Source organism: Felis catus, chromosome B1 (assembly GCF_018350175.1).
Source record: "Felis catus isolate Fca126 chromosome B1, F.catus_Fca126_mat1.0, whole genome shotgun sequence".
In the NCBI taxonomy this organism is placed as follows: Eukaryota; Metazoa; Chordata; class Mammalia; order Carnivora; family Felidae; genus Felis; species Felis catus.
The window spans coordinates 104329132-104345780 of record NC_058371.1 but is presented as its reverse complement, the minus strand read 5'-3'; the positions used below and the strand labels follow the sequence as shown (position 1 = coordinate 104345780).

Below are 16649 nucleotides of genomic sequence, written 5' to 3'. Positions count from 1 at the left end.
CCTACCGTTTCTCTCAAGAATACATCTATGGATCTTCCAAGGTTGCAGACAACACAAGTATGAATACAGAAGTGGACGCTTTTACTTTATTCTCATGGCCCGAGAGGCTAGGAAGAGGCAGCCAAGTTGAAAAGAAACTTTGAGAAAGTTACAAGATATAAACAGCAATGCCCTTAGGATAACTGACATGAGAAATACATGATTAATGGCCAATATCTCTAATACAGTTAATAAATCTATCCCCAGCCAAAAAAATTCATAATCCTAAAAAGTCTGCTATTTATAAAAGGGAGAAGGAAGGGCCTGCTATATGACAGGCACTTTGTATCTGTTAATTCATTTAACCTTTGCCACAACTCTTTCAGGTAGACACAATTATTCCCATTTTATCACAGAGGTAGCTGATGTTCGGAAAAGTTAAATAGGAGTCCAAGAATGTGCAGACCCAGATGCTCTGCAGGTGTGATCGCAAACCTAGTTCTTTCTACTACTCCCCCCAAAGGGAAAGCAAAACCTGCACTAATATAAAATACAGGTTCTTAAGTACTATTCTTCAAAGGGATCGTGAAGACCAAGGATTTTGGAAATTTGCTGTCTGCAAATCCCATACATATGCTTCTCTTGTTAATGTGTATTTTCACCAAAGGGAATGGAACAATTTCAAAGTTATAACTTTAAGAAACAAAGATCCAAAATGGCAGACAAATCAAAAGTTGTTTTGACTTCCATTATAAATCTTATGCCATATCTTTATATCCAAGAACCTCTTATGCAACATAAAAAGGTCCTGTATTTCAGGGATATATAATACACTCTCAAAAATAAGTAGATCCTTCAAGAAAAAACAGAATTAATCTATGGTAACAGAAATCAGCACAGTGTTGTCCATAGTTTGTGAGATATCTTAATTGGGGTGTTAGCTTCACAGATGTATACACATTTGTCAAACTCATCAAATTGTACACTAAGATCTGTGTACTTCACTGTATATAAAACTTAACTCAGTTTTCAAAAGTCTTAAAGTAATTTTTTTAATTGTAGACAGAAAGTATGAGCTGGGGACAGGGGCAGAGAGAGAGAGAGAGAGAGAGAGAGAGAGAATCTTAAGCAGGCTTCATGCTAGCGTGGAGCCTGAGCAAGGTTTGATCCCATGACCTTGGGATGACCTGAGCCAAAATCAAGAGTCGGACGCCCAACAGACTGAGCCACCCAGGTGCCCCTTAAAAGTAAATTTATAATTGCTGATGTTATATGAAAGTGATGGTCCTTGAACCGAGTTCCCAGCTGTCTTGGTAATGTCTTGAAGCAGACAGAGGTTCTGACCACTTGCTCTGTGGTATTAGGCAGGATGGATGCTCCCCAGATAGGGCCAGAACAAATCCGGCCTCTGGGGGTCAGTAGCTGTCCTGCCCTAGGAACATCCAGTGGGAGTGGTGCCAACCCGAGACTGGGTTCCTTCCAGACAAGGGGATGCTGGGCATAATTCTTGATCCTAGTGTTTATTCTCATCCCTTTACACAAAAAATCCCTCTCCCCTGCCAAATACTAAACTCTCTGCCTCACTAGCTTTTAAGCAACGAGGTAAAAGTCTTAAATCTAGAACCACAGGAACCTTTTGCCTTCTTATTAGACCTTTCTGTCCCTTGGGATACAGAGACTCAATCCTGAGACAGAGCAGCACATGGCCACTGTGGAAAGTCTCCTTACATGCCTTTAAAAATTGCCAGAGACACGAAAGTTACATGGCAGAGAAGAGCCTGCCGTCTTTCCCATGGCAGGGTATGTTCAGTGTTTACCGTTATTTAACTTTCCATTCCCCCATTTGTCTGTCCTGGCCACCCTTCATAAAGGGAGGAAACGGACATTTTTCTGAACCTTCACTAGGTGAAGAGCTCAGTGGTGGGCACTGTCACATTCCTTGTCTCACTAGGACCTTTAAAACCACCCTCTGTGTTTGTACTTCATGTTGAAACTTTACAGATGAGTCAACTAAGGCACAGAGAGGTGAAGAAACTTGCTCAAGGAATCGCTGATCAGAAGCCAGCACTCAAGACTAAATCATTTTTGCTACAAATTCAGAGCTCTCTCTTTCAAACCCTCTCTCCCTCTCTCTCTCTGCCTAATTGGGACTAAGTCCAAAATAACAAAAAATACTATATATTGGATGTATATTATATAACTGTACTTTGTGTCAGAATAAACTACCACTCTTTGTGCCCACCCTTATACACGATATTGCCAAAAATGCCTTCAGAGCCTGGGATCTATTTGATAACTAAGATTTATTTTCAGGGTGGTGTCCTGCAATCTGCCAGCTGCTGGCCTGCACAGCACAGGCTGACCTCTGGATGGTGTTGTCGGATTTGGACTCTGTTAAACCAGGGTCAAGTCTGTTCCACCACTGCCTGCACTTGTAAGAGGTCCACGTCTCTACAGCCTGGTAAGATGCTGTACTAATAAACCTTCCCGGTAATTACACAGTAAAGTGGTGTGCCCATAGTGTGCACTAAACACAAACAGAAGAGAAGTAACACAGCAAAAGTGGCAAAAAAAAAAAAGCAAGTTTCATGCATCAAAACACAAAATAGGCTGAATCTCATTTACAAACTAGAGCTGGCATCAAAGATTTTGTGAGACCATCTTCTTTGTTAAAGCTGAACTGAGTATTCACATCCCTGCTCTCACCTGTACCGATCCAGCTAACCAGCTCCCGGCCATGAGAAGCTAGATACACATATCATTTAGCTTAAGAGATCCAGATCCAGGGCAAAAAGAATGTATGTGCATATTTATGATCTTTATTTTTTTTTTTTACATTCAACAAATCCTTCACATAGAGAATATAGCCTGTTATGTCACCATAGCCAAAACATAATTTTATTTCTAGGTGTTTTTTCCTTCACATGGAAGATGAGCCTGCGAAGGTAATCATACATGAAAGTTCATATGCAGACATCTGTCTCACTAGCAAAACTCCTAATTGTAGGTGCTGCTGGCAAAAAAAGACATGCCCTCCCCCACACAGCTGTGCCAGATAATATACAAAGAAGTTGACAGTATTTGGAATCATTGTTTGCAACTCTGCCTTTTATTATTATATTACCCCAGTCTGTAATTTGCATTTTCAAAAACTAAAATAGGAAAAGAGCTGGGTGGTAGCTTTTCAGGTACAACCATTAATAAAGATGAAAGAAGGTAATTACTTCATGGTAAGAAAAATGCAGCCTTAGAATAAAGATGAGGTGGGTCTATATTCCAGTTCTGCCACAGAGAAGACATGTAATATTGGGAAATTTCCTGTATTTGACCAAGTCCATCTTTCCTCATCTAAAATGGAGATGGTACATCAGGGAAATACAAATCAAAACCACAATGAGATACTACCTTACACCTGTCAGAATGGCTAACATTAACAACTCAGGCAACAACATATGTTGGTGAGGATGCGGAGAAAGAGGATCTCTTTTGCATTGTTGGTGGGAATGTAAGCTGGTGCAGCCACTCTGGAAAACAGTATGGCGGTTCCTCAAAAAACTAAAAATAGAACTACCCTACGACCCAGCAATTGCACTATTAGGCATTTATCCAAGGGATACAGGTGTGCTGTTTCAAAGGGACACATGCACCCCCATGTTTATAGCAGCACTATCAACAATAGCCAAAGTATGGAAAGAGCCCAAATGTCGATCGATGGATGAATGGATAAAGAGGATGTGGTATATATACACAATGGAGTATTACTCGGCAATCAAAAAGAATGAAATCTTGCCATTTGCAACTATGCAGATGGAACTGGAGGGTATTAGGCAAGTGAAACTGGTCAGTCAGAGAAAGACAAAAATCATATGACTTCACTCATAAGAGGACTTTAAGAGACAAAACAGATGAACATAAAGGAAGGGAAACAAAAAGAATATAAAAACAGGGAGGGGGACAAAACAGTATGTGCAAAGGCTCTGGGGCTGCAGCTTACCTGATTACTGAGACACAGCAAGACTGCCAGTGTGTTGGAGAGGATGGGAAGTCGAATAACAGGAGAGGAGATAAGAGGAGCATCAGGAGACAGGGCATGTGGCACTTTTCTTCTGGGATAAGGTGGTATGAGACAGTTTTGATGAGGGGAGTAATGGGCTCGAACAAATTTTATAAAGTTTGTGTTCAGAATTGAGTGTAAGGACTCAAAGGCTTGAGGCGGGGACACTAGTTAAGGAGTTACAGTAGTAGCTCAGGGGCTTGCATATCAAGTGCCTTGAATCAGGGTGACAGAGGTGCAGGTGGAGAACAGTGATGGAAGGGAAAACCGACAGTGTTTACTGGTGAGTTAGATGTCTACTGTGCGAGAAAGAAAGAGGGCAGAGATGGCTTCAAGGAATTTAGCCAGAATGAGAGAAGTCGCTGAGTGTGGTGGGGATGATCATGGAGCAGGTTTGGTGGGAAGGGGGATCACGAGTTCGGTGTTCAATATGTTAAGTTCAAGATGCCTGTTAGACATGCAGAAGCAGAGAAGTAAGCAGTTAAACAGAAGACTTTATTTCATTGTTTTTTAAGTTTACTTACTTATTTTGAGAGAGAGAGCAAGTGGGGAAGGGGCAGAGAGAAAGGGAGACAGAATTTCAAGCAGGCTCTGCGCTGTCAATGCAGAGCCTGATGGGGCACTTGAAGTCACGAACCGTGAGATCTTGACCTGAGCCAAACGAAAAATCAAGAGTGGGACACTTAACTGCTGTAGCCACCCAGGCACCGGGACATATGAATTTAAACTGAAGAAACAGTACAGTTGCAGCATCTGTTTGGTTGGCATATAAATGGTATTTAAAGCCATGAGAGTAGACAAAATCACTGTAGGAGTGCATGTAGTTAGAGCAGAGACTAGGGTCCAGGGCTGAGCTGAGCAGCACCAGTGTGATAAGCAGGCACCAGCCAAGGGGGCAGAGAGGCAGTCAGAGGCAGGAGGAAAACTAGGGATTCTGAGGTCCCAGAAAGTAGGTGAAAACAATCTGTCCTGGAGGAATGGAGGAATGACTGGTCACCCAGTCACATGTCACATGTTGCAGATAGGCACAGCCAGGTGAGGACTGAGGAACGATCCCTGGCTCCCTCTGGAAGTCACAGGACATTGCTAAGCACAGTTTTCACAGAGTGGGACGGGCAAAGGCATGGATGGAATATGTTCAGGAGAGAATGGGAGGAAACGGAAATGGCAACTGGTTGTGGGCAGCTCTTTCCAAGACCTGCTCTGATACTGATCAGAGGAATGAGGTGGTCTCTGAAAGGAGATGTCCAGTAGGTGCCTTGCTTTTAAGATGGGGGAAATAACAGCATATATGCATACTGACAAATCAGTTTTGTAGAGAGAGAAAATCTGGTGATTCCGGGCATGGGCCACTGGGAAGGGGGAAACTGCCAAGATTTGTCCTTGAGTGGGAGATATGGAGAGAGATCTGGTGCACACGTGTGAGACTGACCCTTGCTATTTCACAGACAGTTTGTCCCTAGAAGAAAAAGGGAAAACAGAGTATGTGGACTCAGATACAGGGGCGGGAAAGGGAGACAGGATAAGTTCTCTTATAGTATGCTTCTAATTGCTTTTTTCACTGAAATATTTAGCAATGCCATCAGCCGAAAGTGGGGTGGGGAGGCAGCCTTGAGTTTCAAGGAGAGAGAAGAAACTATTCAACAGTACAATAACATATCCCAAAAAAGAGAGCTCATCGTTTTGATCCCCACAAACCAATACTTTCTGTTACATGTTTTTCTTTAAGGAATATCACAACTCTCCTCTGTTACATCCTATCTAAAAAACCTAAATGTATTATAGATTCTTCTGCTTATTCCTCCATTTTATCAATCCCTCTATCTCTCAAACAGAAGTGCAACAAATCCACTTCTTGCTTCCTCTGCCTCAGCCTGGGTCCACTTCTAGCTTGGATTACTGCAAAAGCCTCCTTACCAACTTCCCTGCTTCTGGATACAAAACTTTATCCGTACATGAACAAATACGGAAATTATTTACTTATCAAGATCTATCAAGCGTCAACTTATGTGGCTCTGGGTTATATATTAAACAAGGAAACTGTCCATCATTAAGGCTGTGGCCATACAGATCTTAAAGTAATAGCAAATATTTCCCGCCTTAAAAAAAAAAAAATCAGCACCCCCTCTGCAGGGCATTGGATGGCTCTTCATGATCTTGCCTCTGCCTGCCTACACAGCCTTGTCTCCGCGCCCTTCCCTCCTTCCAGTTTGTACTCAAGCAAACAATGTGCCAAAGGACTAGACACATTCCCTCTGCTTTTGATTCATCAACGGATGCAGAAAACAATGGTGCAGAGAGATAACGAGGATATTCCAGTGAGCACTTCCTGTGGATATTATGAAGCAGAACATTACATTTACATTACATGCAAACAGTGATCTCAAATAGACCAGCATTTGTGACATAACATTTCAGAAGCCTCTTAATGCCTCAATCATTCGCCACAGCCGGAAGAAGCAGACATCTTCCTCGTGTCTCCTCAGTCTTCCTTTTTTTAAGTTTTCTGCTTCCTCTTTTCTCTTTCCCCCATGCCAACTGAGCCATACACACCAACTCTCCACCTTTGTTTAAACCCAGCCTATGTTGCTTCTGGTGATTCGTGTCATTGTTTAGTACGTGAAAGGGTGAGAAATAATTTTAACTGACAAACAAAATTCCTCTTTTATCAGCTGGCCATTTTTAAGGAAAGAGAAAAAGCCTTAAAGCAGATCTCGTACTTCCGGTGGTTTCCATCCCATCTCCTCAAATTCTTTAATACGCCTCTCTTCAAGATGTGGAGGATAATTGCTCTCCCCTCGAGTCTGGGCTGGACTTGATGCCCGGGCTTCTCAAGAAGAGAATACCTTGAAGCCAAGGTGCACAACTCTGGTGACTCAGCCAGACAGGGCTCTGGAGATTCCTTCTTGCCCACCCGCTGCTACATGGTGAGGAAACTGAGCAACTTACGGACAGCCCCACTTGGTGAGCAACTGAGGCCTCCTGCGAACAAGCAAGCATGTGAGTGAGCTCTCTGGGAAGTGGATCCTCAAGCATGAGCCAAACACCTCTGCCTGTATCCTGAGTGCAGCCCCCTGCAGGGAACCTGGGCCAGAACCACTCAGCCTGCTAAGCTGCTCCACAATCCCTGAACCACAGAAACTGTGACATAATCTATGTGTGTTGTTCAAAATCACTCAGCTTAGGGCAATTTGTTACATTGAAAAAGACCATGAATACAGTACTTATGACCATCAAATAATGTGTAATAATCAAACAGATCTGGAATCCTAAATCCAGGTTACTTTTCACTTTATTTCACTACCATGAACTAATGCAAATAGAAAAATACGGTTCAAAAATTTTTAAAGATCTTTATCTCTCGCTCTTTGTTTTTTAAAATCTTCTTAAATATTAAAAAATATTAAAATTTTTTTTCTTAAGCCTGTATTATTCACTTCCACTCTGGTAGAAGTGAAATAAGTAGAGATTTTTAGATGAGGTATAATAAGAAAGAATATAGAGTATTTAACAATTTATAAAAGCACTTTACCTACATAATCGTAGCTTTTACTAAATGAACACAGATGTCTGCACATATATCTATGGAGAGTAGCAATATTATTGACGACCACCTTAATCTGTTAAGAGTACATGAAAAACTTAAAATTATTTAATAATTAAAAATCTTAATTATGTAGTTCTGGGTTAGATATTATACAAAGGAATTGTTTATGCTTATCTGCAACATGTTCCAGACCTCTACTAGTCATTATTTCAGGGCCTATGTAAAACTTCTCAAGATTAAATTTGTAAATGATCTATTAGATTAAAATGTAATGCATTTGAACAAGTGCTGGAATGGGTATCCTGAAAGTACTAATGAAGATAAACTTCATATTGAATAAAACATAGCCTTCAGTCTGAACCAGATTTTCTGAGCATTAAAAATGAGATTTGGGGAAAGACAGCCTATCAGTCTCAAGCTTTCATTCACCCTTTCTTCTTCTCCTGGATAAGCAGTGTAGCCTCAGGAATTTAACCTATTAGCACCGTGTTTTTCATCTGCTGCTCTTAACAAGTGTTTTTTTTCTTTAGGAAAATGTTTGCCATCTTCTCTGTAAAATACACTTGCTTATTATTTATTTATTTATTTTTTCCAACGTTTATTTATTTTTGGGACAGAGAGAGACAGAGCATGAACGGGGGAGGGGCAGAGAGAGAGGGAGACACAGAATCGGAAACAGGTTCCAGGCTCCGAGCCATCAGCCCAGAGCCTGACGCGGGGGGCTCGAACTCACGGACCGCGAGATCGTGACCTGGCTGAAGTCGGACGCTCAACCGACTGCGCCACCCAGGCGCCCCACTTGCTTATTATTTAAAAGGCAATATGGAAAAGCAATGAGAAAAGATCATCACCATCATGACATCAAGTCCAGAACAAACGGAAACTTTGTGGAGTACTTTTGTTTCTAAAAACAAGGCCACGAGAAAGAGTATCACTGGGGAACAAGTGCAATAAACAATTTATACGTTTTTTAAAAAGGCCACAAAACTAGCCAATTCTTTAAGACTAAAATAGATCTAGATCAACGAAAAGTCTGCAATTAAACTCTACTTTTTTTGTGTGGCTGTATTTTCATCTAGCCTGACTTAGAATTGAAGGATTATGCGTAAAGCCATAATGTTTATCTGTTCCGAGCTTACTTGTCAAATTTAAGACCCAGTCGGCACTCTAAGCACGAGATGGCTGGCAAGCGTCTCCCCTGCCTCCACCCTCTCATGTAAAGCTTGTATGTGCTTCTCTCGTAAGGCTGTGATATAAACAGCAGGAATCTGCTGCAGGAGACCACAGCTTACTTCTTTCCTCTTTAATTTCTCTAGGTCTCAAAATTCAGTTGTTCCTTTGACCTAGTGAGTTGAATACTGAACTCATTTAACACCTGTCTTGTTACCGCGTACTGATAGTTAACGTCTAGTGTACAAGATCTACATCTTGAAATTGAAAAAAATTTCCAGCAAGTACCTTCCTTGCTTCATTGTTTAAATATCCTCACTGCCTAGACCAGTGCTCTGCATATTTTAGGGATTCAACAGTTATTTGTCCAAACAAGATAATTCAGAGGAAAAAAATGAGATTACTTTAAAATAAACAGGTAAGGGGGCGCCTGGGTGGCTCAGTTGATTGAGCATCTGACTTCGGCTCAGGTCATGATCTCACAGTTCATGGGTTCGAGCCCCACGTCGCGCTCTGTGCTGACAGCTCGGAGCCTGGAGCCTGCTTCAGATTCTGTGTCTCCCTCTATCTCTGCTCCTCCCCTGCTCACACGCTGTCTCTCTCTCAAAAATAAATAAAGATTAAAAAAAATTTTTAATAAAAAAAATAAAATAAGCAGATAAGATCATAGAACCTAAATTCTAGAAAACTTTACGTTTGCAGCAGGAATTACACATCTGATTCCATTAATGCTTTATTTTGTGATTTCTGCAGGCATGAAATTTCTTTGATTCATCAAAGTATTTATCTCATAAAAACATTCATAAAAATTAGGGTTTTTTTTTAATTTTCAGTTTTTTTTTAAAAGAAGATATAAATTTAGATAGTTAGCTAAAATAAAATGTTCCTTTATCACACTGGAAAAAAGTTACCATGTATCTTCTCATAACTTATATTTGCGTCGAAGAATAGTAAGTACGTCATCAAGTGTGTTAAAATAAAATCAGTATGCTAAAATAAAAATAAAGGAGGAAAAAAAATCTGTGATTCCAAATTAGATTTCTATGTAGTAACTACAGTCGACAGAGAAAACAGGTATTTCAGACCAGCCTGAAAGACAATATTGGATATAATCTCCAGCTCAGATCAGTAAGAAATTTTCAAAGAACTTGCATTATTTCACAACAATGCCTTCCATAATGCCTATAAATACGAAAGAACACTCATCTCTACCATGTCATAATGAGCAATACTTCAGGGGAGGGCAGTATGTGAGAAATGGGTCATCTGCGATAGAAAGAGTTGAATTTCCCCTGCACTTCTTTACTAAACATAAAAGAATTGTCTGGTCATAGAAAAGACTAATGCCAAGCGACAAAAATAAAAACTGGTCCAAGTGCCAGGTCCAAAAAAAGTCCTGCAGTACGTCTGAAAGAAATCTGACAGCAGGCTTTAAAATTCATATGTTTGCTGCAATTTTTCTCATTATGCTTCATGCGCACATCATGGTTCTCCGCTGGAGCACGCTGGCCCAGATTAATATGAAACATGCTCCCGTAACTCTTTTATCCCTGGAGAAAATTTCCTCCTGGAGTCTGTCTGCAGAGTGGTTTAACCACTTGACATTAAAAGTCATCAGAATACAGCCAGATCTCCTTGTTTTCACCCTCAAGTCCTGCCTCTGCATGAGAGACACTAAATACACCAGTGTACCTCCCATCCCCCTCTCTTAGCCCTTTCACTGCAGTGGAAGAAAGTGGATGCAGTCATCACTTACAGCAGAATTATTTTTTTTAAGTTTATTCATTTTGAAAGAGACAGAGTGAGTAGGGGAGGGACGGGGGTGGGGGGAGGGGAGAGAGAGAAAATCCCAAGCAGGCTCCACCCTGCCAGTGCAGAGCCTGACGCAGGGCTCAAACCCATGGAACCGTGAGATCCTGACCTGAGCGGAAACTAAGACACGGGTGCTTAACCGACTGAGCCACCCAGGTATGCCCCATTCTCACAGCAGAATTTTAAGAAACCCTCTTTCCCATGTCATTACTCTATAGCCAGATTGTCTATTTGTGTTGTTGTTGAACAGTCAACAACATAGCTGACTTACAATATTATATTAGTTTCAGGTGCACAGCATAGTGATTCGACAATTACATATATTATGAAATGCTGACCACAGAAGTGTAGCCCATCTGCCACCATACAAAGTTATTACAATATTGCTGACTATATTCCCTAAGCCATACTTTTCACCTCCATGTCTTTTTTATTTTCAAACTGGAGGTTTGTAACCTCCTAATCCCCTGTTTCACCTTCCTCCCCTCTGGTGACAACGAGTTTGTTCTCTGTATTTAAGATTCTATTTCTGATTTGTTTGTTTAATTTTGCGTTCTAGATTCCACATGTAAGTGAAATCATCCGGTATTTGCCTTTTTCTGTCTGACTTACTTCACTTACACATTGCCTAGATTTGAATCTCAGCTTTGCCAGTTTTTAGTTATGTGACTTTGGGTAAGTTCCCTAAATGTTCCATGGCTGTTTTCTCATCTGTTAAGTAGGAACAAATAATGACCACCTTTTATGGCTGCTAGGAAGATTAAATGAATTAATATATGCCAGGTCCTTAGAATAGTTTCCACAGGATAGGCAGTTATTTCCAAGTTCATACCCCACAGTCCTCAAACCACTCTAATATACAGCCTGGGCTGGCTATCTTTTCTCCCTTGACCCTTCCTCTTCTCATCTTCATTTATTTTCTCTAGCCAGCAGCTCTTTGACCTTTCCAAAATAAATTGTTTTAGCCTCTTCAAGCTTCTTCAGTACCCCCCCCCCCGCCCCCACCACTTTGTGCATTAACCCCATTCTCTTAGAAGGGAGCAGGACGGGGGAAGATTGCAAAAACTTACCCACTACAATTCTTTTCAAAAATTTTTGTCACAGAAGTTTAGCAATATCTATGATCCTGATTTCTAAAAAAAGCATTGCTCTATCTATCACACATTAAGATTACATCATTAATGAAAAGAACTCCAGAAAATTTTTAATTAGTTGAAATATTTCAAAGGAAGACGAGGCAAATAAGGAAATTAAATATTTTTCTGAATCATAAAACTCTTCCTGAATTTTCTGTATTATGTTATAGTTCAGACTTTAGTATTCAATATTCAGCTTCTCCATTCAAGCAGCCTTCCAGCATCAGTGTCTATGCCTTAAGACACTGGTCACTAACAAGTACCAGGACATTTTGTGAACAATCAGTAAAATAAACTATTTACTGACTGTTTATAAAGTCACACCTCATTTGAGGTTCCCTGGTAATTAGTTGGAATTGGCGTTGGCTTACTCAACACAGTTGGACTAACAAAAGGGAAAACACCAAATTGATTTCACCTTATTTATGAGCACAAGCAGTGAAAAGCATTTTTCTCTTAAGCTTAAAGTTAGGGGGCAACAGATCAGGTTAAGGCAGGGACTTCTCTGGTTATCACTTGGCCCTAGCTGGCTGGTTATACCATGTGGCTAATGACCTCTTCATATAATTATATCATTCCTTATCTCTCCTAAAAGTTCTGTTAGTTCTAGGTCTCCTTTTAAAATATAACATTTATTGATCACTTTCAGTGTGCCTGTAAACCCTTAGCATGCATGAACCCATCTGTTCTTCACAGAAACCCTAGGAGTTAGGTCCTTTTATAACACCATTTTGCAGATGAGAAAACCAAAAACAAAGGGATTAACTAATTGCAACCTGGGTACTTATCAAGTGAGTGGTAATGGGATTCAAGCCCAGAGCCAGCAGTCTTAACAACTACTCCCAGGAGCACCTTGGTGGCTCAGATGGATAAGGGACCGACTCTTGATTTTGCTCGTCACGATTTCACGGTTCATGAGATTGAGCCCTGCATGAGGCTCTGTGCTGGCAGCATGCAGTCTGCTTGGGATTCTCTCTCTCTCTCTCTCTCTCTCTCTCTCTCTCTGCCCCTCCCCCACTCACAGGGGTGCATTCTTGAACTCTTTCTCTCAAAGTAACTAAATAAACTTAAAAAAAAAAAAGGCAATTACTCCCAAAGCTTTACTTGTGCCTTCCACCTTAACTTCAAAAACTTTGTGAAAAAAGAGTACTTCTTTATGTACACAAAAGTAACATTGCCCTGAGTTTGTCTACATAGCTATAAATTTGAAGATAATTCTGAAAGTCATATACTGCATCTTCTTACTGGCCTTGGTTCTGTCAGCCAAATTTCTTTTTCTTTCTTTCTTTCTTTCTTTCTTTCTTTCTTTCTTTCTTTCTTTCTTTCTTTCTTTCTTTCTTTCTTTCTTTCTTTCTTTTTCTTTCTTTCTTTCTTTCTTTCTTTTTCATAGCAGAGGATTCTATTCTGTTTCTCTTCATTCCTTTTTCTCTGAAGAAATGATTCTCACAGGAAATAATTTTGAACTGCATGGTGCCAGTATGGGAGAGAGGGAGCAGGTGGGAGAAGGTAGAGAGTGGGGACAGTCAGCAAGACCTTTTAAAATCTGTGTTTGGAAACCCTTCTTTCGATAACGTTACTAAGTCTCTAGTGAAGTTACTGAAGGTTTCTTTGTTCCATGAAATGCTTGGTGTGAGTGAACTTTTGTGAAGACCAGTGAAGAGCCCTGGCTTCCTATCTAGTCATTACAGGGTAAAGCAGAGACAGCAGGAGAGGATGAAGGGACATGGAGGCAGACCGACTAAGGTTGCTCAGGAACCTAGCAGGAATCTGAGGGAGAGCTCTGGACAATCACAATCTGGGACCTGTAGCTGGACCCACTTTAATCAGATCTGGAAGTAAGCAGACAGCCCTAGTTGAGAGTGGGGTTATATATATATATTCATATGTATATGTACATTCATATATATATATTCATATATATATGTACATTCATATATATATATATAATATATATATATTCACGTAATCAAATTCAAATCATCCTTACTAAAACAGCTTAAGTTTTAAAAACTGATAATATCACATGTTGCCAAGGAGGTGAAGCAGCTGGAACTCTCATGTTGTTGGTAAGAACACATGTGGTACAGCCACTTTGGGAAAGAGTCTGGAAGTTTCTTATAAAATTAAACATACACCTACCATATGACCTAGCAAGTCCCCTCCTATATATTTACCAAGGAGAAATGAAAGCATTATGTCCACACAAAGACCTGTATGCAAACACTCACAGTGGCTTCTTTCATAATAGTGGCTTTTTTCATAAAACTGGAAACAATTCAAGTGTCTATCAACCAATGAATGGATAATCAAACTAGTATATTCACGCCATGGAATAAATCACTCATCAATAAAAAAGAATTGGGATGATTTGATGGCTCAGTCAGTTGAGCACAGGACTCTTGACTTTGGCTCAGGTCATGATCTCACAGTCAGCCTTGGTGCTGACAGAGCACAAAGCCTGCTGGGGATTCCCTCTCCCTCTCTCCCTGCCCCTCCCTGACTCACACTCTGTCTCAAAACACATGAATAAACATTAAAAAAATAAAATAAAATAAAATAAAATAAAATAAAATAAAATAAAATAAAATGGAACAAATTACTGATACTTGCAACAACATGGATGAATCTCATGAACATTATACTAAGTGAAAGAAGCCAGGCACACAAGACTATATACTGTAGGAATCCATTTATATGACATTCTAAGAAAAGGCAAAGACAATAGTGACAAGAAACAAGACTAATGATTGTTAGGGGTTAGCGGTTGAGGGAGGGAGGGGGATGGGATCAACTGCAAGGAGTACAGGGAAATATCTGAGGTGACAGAAATGTTCTGTATCTGGATCGCAGTGATGATTACATGTCTGTATACACATTTGCCAAAACTCATCAAGCCATACACTTAAAATGGACGAATTTTATTGTGTTAAATTATACCTCAATACAGCCTTTTGCTTGTTTTAATTTAAGTCATCTTCACAGGTAGTCATAAAGAGAGAAACACATGTATCCTGTGGTCCCACTCACTCTGCCCTGGTGGTTTTGTTGCACATTCTCATGGGTTCCCCCAATCCCCAATGTTGGTGAGATTGTTCACACTATTTAGAAAGAGAAGTTAATCAGAGAATGATTCAGGCTGAGTCTTTGGCCAGTACAAAGTTGTTTTCTGGATCACAATTTTCCCATATATTTATCTAACTGGAAGCTGAATACAGTCTTCTCAAGTGCACAGAATCTTAGCTCTTGGTTTATAACTATGGCTATCAGATAAAATACAGGAAAGCTAGTCAAATTTAATTTCAGATGAGCGACAAGTAATTTTTAGTTTAACTACGTCACAAATATTGCAAGGGACATACTTCTTAGCTGCTATATCTGGCAACCCATCATTAGTCCATGCATTTTCCATTTTATTTATTCACCCACATAATTAACCAATTAATTAACTAATTAATTAATCAACTGAGTAGTTAATTAATTAATTTTATTCATGGTTTAACTGCAAGTACTTTTAGTGACTTTGGCTCTAACTATCCCCTTTAAAAAACCAGGTAGCAACTCTAAGACACTGAGAACTTATTTTAGACTACTAGAAAATAACTTCTTTAGGATCCTGTTAGTCAAATTGTGATCTGCAGACTTGGGGTGTCTGCATCAACTTGGTGCTTGTTAGAAAAGAACCTCAGGTCCCACCTAGGCCTACAGAAATCAGAAACTGCATTTTAACAAAATCCCTATGTGATTCATATGCACATTCATGTCTTAGAAGCACTGGTTTAGAATGCTGTGTTTTAGGAAAATTCCCAGGGCATATAGCAGGGAGGACTGAAGGGAAACTGAATGCAAGTACAGAAGCCTCTTACGAGAATATTTTAAAAGTTCAAGCACTGCTTCAATATCTGAATTATGGCAATAGGTGTGAAAGGAAAGGAACTGAAGTGAGAAAAATTCCAACAGTGAAAATCAATGGAACTAGGTAAAGGACCGGATGGAGGAGAGAAAGGAAAGATGTCATAATTTGAATATATATCAAGCAGCAGCATCGAAGTGTTTTTAGTATCCTTGGTAGTGGTTCTCAAACCTAGCAGCATATTGTAATCACCTGGGAATGTCAAAATACTGATGCTTGGGCCCCAACTCCAGAGACTGATTTCTGGTGAAGCCTGGGCATTAAAGTTTCTCAATATTTCCCAAGTGATTCTAATGTGCAGCCAAGGTTAAGATGCCCCAGTGTGGGTGCTTCCAATCTATTTGTTTTCACTTCCAGTAGTGATTTTCTTTTTTTTTTTTTTTTAATTTTTTTTTTTCAACATTTATTTATTTTTGGGACAGAGAGAGACAGAGCATGAACGGGAGAGGGGCAGAGAGAGAGGGAGACACAGCATCGGAAACAGGCTCCAGGCTCCGAGCCATCAGCCCAGAGCCCAACGCGGGGCTCGAACTCACGGACCGCGAGATCGTGACCTGGCTGAAGTCGGACGCTTAACCGACTGCGCCACCCAGGCGCCCCTCCAGTAGTGATTTCCAACCCTGGCTACACTTTAGAATTATCTGGAGAGCTTTAAAAACATATCAGTGTCTACACACTGCCCTCAGAGAGTCAGATTTAATTGGTAGTATTTTAGAGTTCCTCAGTTGATTGTGATGTGCAGTCAGGACTGAAAACGTTTAACTGAAACATACAATTTGACTGTTAATTTATTAACTTTTTTTTTTTTCAAATAAGTATGGGTGAAGAGGGAATTTAGTGCTAACAGAATCCAAACCTTCTAGTCAGATGAAATATAAACCAAAACATTTCATTTGCTTGTTATAATTTCACAATGAAATGTACTTGGAATTAGTTACAATTTTCATGTTTTCAAAACCTCATTTTGAATGCCTCCCCACAAAATCAGCTGATGACCATTACAATTGGATACCCAATTATGAAATGAACATTATTCAGATG

The 16649-nt window shown here is 40.1% G+C and overlaps 1 protein-coding gene across 5 annotated transcripts in view; it reads right to left on the bottom strand.

Annotated features, from left to right (window-relative positions):
- PDE5A (phosphodiesterase 5A) overlaps positions 1-16649 on the bottom strand; it is a 142823-nt gene that overhangs the window by 93208 nt on the left and 32966 nt on the right.